At 36.6% G+C, this 7,398-nt stretch overlaps 1 non-coding gene across 1 annotated transcript; it reads left to right on the forward strand.

Annotated features, from left to right (window-relative positions):
* The first annotated feature begins 743 nt into the window (after positions 1 to 743).
* Positions 744 to 850, forward strand: LOC121215650 (small nucleolar RNA R71). Its single transcript, XR_005911626.1, has one exon. It is a non-coding gene; the product is annotated as a small nucleolar RNA R71 (small nucleolar RNA).
* Positions 851 to 7,398: the final 6,548 nt, after the last annotated feature.

Below are 7,398 nucleotides of genomic sequence, written 5' to 3' on the forward strand. Positions count from 1 at the left end.
TTGATTCTGGTTTAGATTCAACTAACCCTTCTTCATCTTGCATAGTAATTGCATGAAGTTGATCCCTTGGGTTAGTTTCGATATTGCTAGGTAAGCTACCTTGTGGTCTTTCTGAAATTAGCTTAGCAAGTTGATTTATTTGGTTATCGAGCACTTGAATCCATGCCTGTTGATTTTTAAGTGCTATTTCAGTTTTTTGAAAATGGGTTTTTGACACCGAGATAAACTTCGTTAACAGCGCTTCAGGGTTCGCCTTCTCTTGCTGATAAGGTTGTTATTGGAAGTTTAGAGGAGGTTGTGCTATATGATTTCCTTGACCACCCCAAGAGAAATTGGGATGGTTCCTCCAATCTGCATTATAGGTATTACTATAAGGGTTATTTTGAGGCCTAACCCATGTAATTTATTTGTTCATTCTCTGTGCTAGGACCGTAGGGTAGACATTCTGGATTGTTTGTTCCTCCTCCATTCGTATCGCATTGTATCACTGGATGTACCTACGTAGAAACATATAAACCATCAATTTTCTTATTTAAAAGTTCTACTTGATTTGATAACATGGTGACCGCATCTAAGTTAAAATCACCTATTGCTTTCATCGACTTTGTCCTCATGACTTGCCATTGATAATTATTTAGTGCCATCTCATCTATAAACTCATAAGCTACTTCGGGTGTTTTATTGTTAAGTGTTCCCCCGGCTGCTACATCGATCAACTGCGTAGTTGAGGGGTTCATAGAGGTAACCCATGGTAAGGGCACCTTCTCAATAAATCCTTGTATCTCTCCCATGCGTCATATAAGGTTTCTAAGTTGATCTGAATGAAGGAAGAGATATCATTCCTCAACTTGGTTGTCTTAGTCGATGGGAAGTACTTCACTAAGAATTTCTTGGTCATTTGATCCCATGTAGTGATAGAACCTCGTGGTAAAGAATTCAGCCACTGTTTAGCTCTGTTCCTCAAGAAGAAGGGGAACAACCATAGGCGAATGGCGTTGTCAGAAGTGCCATTAAACTTGAAAGTATCGTAGATTTCCAAGAATTTGGCCAAGTGAGTTTTTGGATCTTCATCTTGCAAACCATCGAACTGAACAAATTGGTGTATCATCTGAATAGTGTTCGGCTTCAGTTCGAAATTATTCGCAGCAAAAGTAGGTCGTACAATACTCGATTCAGCCCCAGTTAGAATGGGCTTGGCATAATCATATATAGTACGAGGAACAAGATCTGGATTTGCAGCAATTGCAGGAAGTAGCTAATTATTTTGATTATCACCCATCTCCTCAGTAGTAATAATAACGTCCTATTGCTCGTCTACTATACTCTGTCAACTCTGCCTTGCTTCTCTATGATTTTTATGAGCTATACTTTCAATCTCATTGTCAAATAACAATGGCCCCGACGAATTTCTTCTAGTCATAAACTAAAGGAACTTGCCAGAAGCAAATAAAAGAAAAGAAAAATTAGAATGCAAAAATTAAACTAAAAATAAAAATATAATAAAAATAAAAATGGCTAAATTAATAAAGATCGAGTGTTCCTACTATTTTAGTCCCCAGCAACGGTACCAAAAACTTGATGTTCACTAATCTAACTATTAATACGACTAAGGCAAGTGCACCTATCGAACAATAGTATAGTTGTGGTCATAGGGAATATCGTATCGACAAGGACTAAAAGTACTAGTAATTACCGTTTTTCTATTATTTATCCGATAGATTGGAGTGATTGTTTTTAATTTAAATTTACTAATCTAATTTAACAAAGAACGCAACAAAGAATGAAATAGGAAAATAATCAAAGATAACCAATGAGATAGACGATACCCAGGAAAGAATTCACCTAGACTTCACCTATTATTATGAATCTGAATTAAACAATTTATTCACTTGTGTCTTGATTCGTAGAAATCCCTAAATTATGTTAATATCTCTTTCGAGAGTAAGAACAACTGACTCTAAATTGATTAATTGAAATCTCTTTCTAATTAAAACCCCTATTGTCACATTAACTCGATCTATAGATTTCTTTATTAGATTTGACTCTAATCTGGTAGATTTATGTCGTCATATTTCTAGGATTGCATGTAACTCCTCTCAATTATGTTAGATCTACTCTTAAACAGGGCCTTTTGCTCTATTGAACATGAATTAATATCCCTAGAAATATTAAAACAAGAAATAAGCATACATAATTGAAAACAAGAATCAAGTATTTATCGCGTAAATCAGAAATCAAATAATAAGATTCATCATAGGTTTAATCTTCCCTAGGTATCTAGGGAATTAAATGGAGATCTTTGATCTTGAGGGAGATCCGCTTTCGAGTTGATTCCAATGGCGTTCTTCAAGTGCTTTCTTCAATCTTCTCCCTTTCCCCCTTAGGTTTTCTTCTAACTGGTATTTATAGATTTTAGAATGCGCAGAAAGCCTAAAAATTGGGTTTTTTCAGCGTATCTAGGAAGTAGGTTGCAAAATCGACATGAGCTGGCACACGGGCGAGTGGCCAGCCCATGTGGATCCCACGGGCTTGCGACCAGCCCGTGTGGAAATTCCCAGGCCGTGTGGATATTGGAGACAGCTCTATTTGTCCGATTTTGGCTCGTTTTTCACTCTTTTCCCTCCCAAATGCTCTCTTAAGTATAGAAACATAAATTTATTGGATTAGAAGCATCAAATTCACTAATTTACATAATTAATCATCCAATAACTCATTAAAAATAGGATCAAAATACGTTACTTTTATATCTTATCATGTAACATTTCTAGATTCGATAATAACGTCTAGGTCAGCTTTGGGGTGTTACATTTAGTGGTATTAGAGCTAGGTTATGTAACTCACGCTGTAAAAATTTTTGGTTCAAAATTGTATTTGTAAAAAACTTTTTTCCGAGTAAAGTTTAATTCTAAATGAATCTGAAAAGTAAGTTTGTGGAATACTGACTCTTTGGCACCGATCTTGTAAGTACTTTTGACTTAGAAATACTTTAGTTAGAAAAAATCTGAAACATTTAAAATTGTACTGAGTTAGTTAGAGACTGATACATAAAACTTTGTAATATAGATAAATTTTTGAATACGATCAGTACTCGTAGAACATGTGGCCAAGGTACTCGTGGGCCTAGTCAGCGCCGTAGAGGGACTCGAGCTGAGTCATTCTCGATGGGAAATATTCCTAATCTGGATACGAGTGAGACACCAGCTACATCTATTGATGAGACTAGGTCTCAAAGTCGCTCTGCTGGGGACTACGCATTGTCTCAAGCCATGCTTAGAATTTTGAAGAGGGTCATTGGACCCTATTCTAGTTCTAAGAGTCGTGGGTTGGAAACTGAATGACTTTAGTCTAATGATGTTGAGTTATTTAGAGGCGTTAGTGGAGTCACCCCGACTGTGGCTGAATATTGGTTGGAGGCCACCAAGAGAATCATGAATGACATCGACTGTACCCCTAAGTAGAAATTGAAGGGTGAAGTATCTCTGCTTCTCGATGAGGCATATCAGTTGTGGTTAACGGTTGCCTTCTACAGTAAATATGTGGAGGCGAGTTATGTGGATGCTCGTAGAAATGAGTTTATAAATCTCACTCAGGGGATAGAACTGTGGTCGAGTATGAGGCTGACTGTCTAAGACTAAGCCGTTATGCTCGTAGGATGGTGTTGACTTAGTATGAGAAGTGTGTCTATTTTGAGGACGAATTAAGGGATAGCTTAAGGGTTTTGATAGCTCCGCAGAGAGAGTGAGAATTCACCGTCTTGGTGGACAAGGCAAATATCGCTGAGAAGGTTAAGCACTTTGAGCATAAGAATAAGGACAGAGAGAAGGGTAATAATAAGAGGGATTCAGAGCTCTCTAGTTTTGTTCAGAGGCCTAAGAAACGAGCCAAGTCTAATGGGCCTTTGAGAGTTGGGGTTCTAGTTGCTCCTATTGAGGCCCAGCCGTGTAGAGATTATGGTAGACACCATTCGAGTGAGTGTTGGAGGAGGTTATGAGCGTATCTACGATGTGGGTCAATGCAGCATCGTATCAGAGACTGCCCACAGTGTTCTGATCAGATGCAAGCACCAACTCTAAGATTTGTTTAGCCTCAACGGGCAGTTCAGCAGTTGCCTAGGGGCCTTGGTCTGTATGCATGATGTATTCCACGTATCTATGCTAAGACGGTATCGATCGGACCCATTTCATATTGTTCTGGTTAAGGAGATTGAGGTTAGACTGGATTTGACTTTTGAGGATGAGCCTGTTCAGATTTTAGAATGAGACATTAAGGTCTTGAGGAGGAAATCTATTCCGTTAGTTAAAGTTTTATGGCGAAATCATGGCACAGAGGAAGCCACATGACAACCTAAGGACTCGATTCATCAACAATATCCGTATCTATTTGAGTCAGGTAAATTTTGAGGTCAAAATTTGTTTTCGAGGGTAGAGTTATTATCCCCAAAGAATATGGTTGTTATTTGTTAAAAATTGACACAACTAAGTGTCTGTCTAAGTGGTTGGGAATGCGAGAGTGTGTTCAGGGACTGGCCTTCGAGCTCATCAACTAATATGTCATATATATATACAAGCCACACACAATTGCTAAATTCACCAAAACATGCCATTATAACCATGACTCAAAACCATCAAAATCTACAAATTTAGCCGATGGATACTCGGGAATCATGCACACTATGTGCTAACACGTGGTCGAATCCACTACTATCTCATATCTCATGTAATTGCTCTCTCAAGCCATAAATGAGTTTCGTCACACAAGCTGTTAGTCAGGACATAGCTAGGTGCTGCTCACACAAGCTATCAAGTAACCGCAACACATGGTGAACACTCAGCCATCGGTAGGACGTACAAGACCAGCACCCGAAACACGGTAACCCCTAATGACATGTCACTTGTATCCTATATATTCCTAAGGTTCAAACGAGATTTGAAAGTTACCGAAACTTCGTTGGGTATTTCCATAGAGTCGTAATATCAATATAAATAACATGGAAACATTTAATTCAAAAATAATTCAATGCTATTTAAATTAACGAACTTACCACAAACATGAGTGGAGAAATACTATCGATTAATCCAACACGTTTTCTTTTCCCGATCTAAATCAGAATGTTGCTTTTCTTGATCTATATAATCAAATTTAGCTTATTCAAATTTCATTCTATTCAATTTAATCCAAAAATCATATTTTTGGCAAAAATACGCTTTTGCCCCTAAAATTTTGAATTCATTATGATTTAGTCCCTAGCTCCTAAAAATGAAAATTCATGCAATTTAGTACCAATCCATGCTAGACGAATATCCATTAAGTCTCTAGCAAGTCCTATATTCAATTTTTTTCACATTTTTAGCATGAACATTTTTCTATTTTTTAATTAAATCCCTAAATGACAAATTCATCAAAAATTCCTTTACAAAAGTTGCTTAACTATAATCAAACATTCATTTTCATCCATCAAAGATAAAAAAAAACTAATACACATTCATGGTAAAACCTAGACTTTTAACAGTTCTACAAATTAGTCCCCGAGATAGCTAGATTACGCTACAACGACTCCAAAAACATAAAAATCAGTAAAAACGGAATAAAAATACTCACCATGCACCTAAGGATATCATGGTCAAACCTAGCTAGCTTTAATGGTGTTCTTTCCTTAGCAAAATTGGTTGGAGATGGTGAAGAATGATGATAGCCATGTTTTATTTTATTTAATTTATCTTTATTTACTAATTTACTTTAATAACCTTTAAAAACATTACAAATTTCACTTTTACCAAGCCATGAACATCCACTATCTTCTTTAATGGCTTGATTGAAATATAAGAACTCATACTTTAGGATTCTATAGCTATTTAATATCCTTAGCTACTAGAACTCAACTTTTGCACTTTACGTGATGTAGTCCTTTTAATCAAATTATGCATGCAAATGATAAAATTTCTTTGCAAAATTTTTATACAATGTTACTATCACACTGCATACTTTAAAATAATAACAAATTTTTTTTTTCAATGTCGAAGTTGTGGTCCTAAAACCACTATTACAATTTCACTGAAAATGGGCTGTTACAACTCTCCCCCTAAGAAATTTTCGTCCCCGATAATCTTACTAGAAACTAGATTAGGATATTACTTTCCCATAGCTTCCTCGGGTTCCCAAGTGGCTTCTTCAATCCCGTGACGTTGCCAAAGAACCTTTACTAAAGCTATGCTTTTGTTTCTTAACTATTTAATCTCACGTGCCAAAATTCTAACCGGTTATTCTTTATACGACATGTCAGGCTGAATCTCAACAACTACTGGAGAAATGATATGTGAAGGGTCTGATCGGTACGGTCATAACATGGATACGTGAAACAAATTATGAATATTTTCTAACTTTGACGGTAAATCTAGCTGATACTCCACTGACCCTATTCTTTTAATAATCTCAAACGGCCCGATAAATCATGAATTAAGCTTCCCTTTGCGACCGAAACGAATAACTCTCTTCCAATGCGATACTTTCAGAAATACGTTGTCGCCGATTTGAAATTTAATATCTTTACACTTCAAATCTGCATATAACTTCTTTCGATCTGAAGCTACTTTCAAACTGTCACGGATTACTTTCAGTTTTTCTTTAGTCTCACGAATCAAATCAACCATATGTATCTTTTTCTCAGTATACTCGGTCCAATACAAAGGAGTTCGACATTTAAGACCATAGAAAGCTTCGTACGGCGCCATCTTTATACTTGTCTGATGGTTGTTATTGTACGCAAACTCAACTAACGGTAAAAATTCCTCCCAGTTACCCTCGAACTCTAATACACAACAACGAAGCATATCGTCGAGTATTTGAATTACTCGCTCAGACTGACCATCTATTTGGGGATGAAATGTAGTACCAAAATGTAACCGCATACGTAAAGCTTCCTATAGCTTGCTCCAAAATCGTGATGTAAATCACGGATCTCTATCTAAAATAATAGAAACTTGCACCCCGTGCAATCTAATAATCTTAGAGATGTATAATTCAACTAGTCTCTCAAGGGAGTAATCTTTATGTACCGGAATAAAATGTACTAATTTCGTTAGACGATCAATGATAACCCAAATATCATCTTTCTTTCTTGGAGATAGGGGTAAACCCGATACAAAGTCCATAGTAACTCACTCCCATTTCTATTCCGATATCATCACTAACTAAAACAAACCAGAAGGTACCTAATGTTCAGCTTTTACTTGCTGATGTACTAAACATCTCGATACAAAATCTGAAATCTCTCGCTTCATACCTAGCTACCAGTACATTTGTTTCAGATCGTTGTACATTTTAGTGATACCAGGGTGAATGGACAAACTACCACAACGAGCTTCACGTAAAATTTTCTTAATTAACTCTGCATCAATCAGT

This window comes from Gossypium hirsutum, chromosome D03, assembly GCF_007990345.1.
Source record: "Gossypium hirsutum isolate 1008001.06 chromosome D03, Gossypium_hirsutum_v2.1, whole genome shotgun sequence".
Lineage (NCBI taxonomy): Eukaryota > Viridiplantae > Streptophyta > Magnoliopsida > Malvales > Malvaceae > Gossypium > Gossypium hirsutum.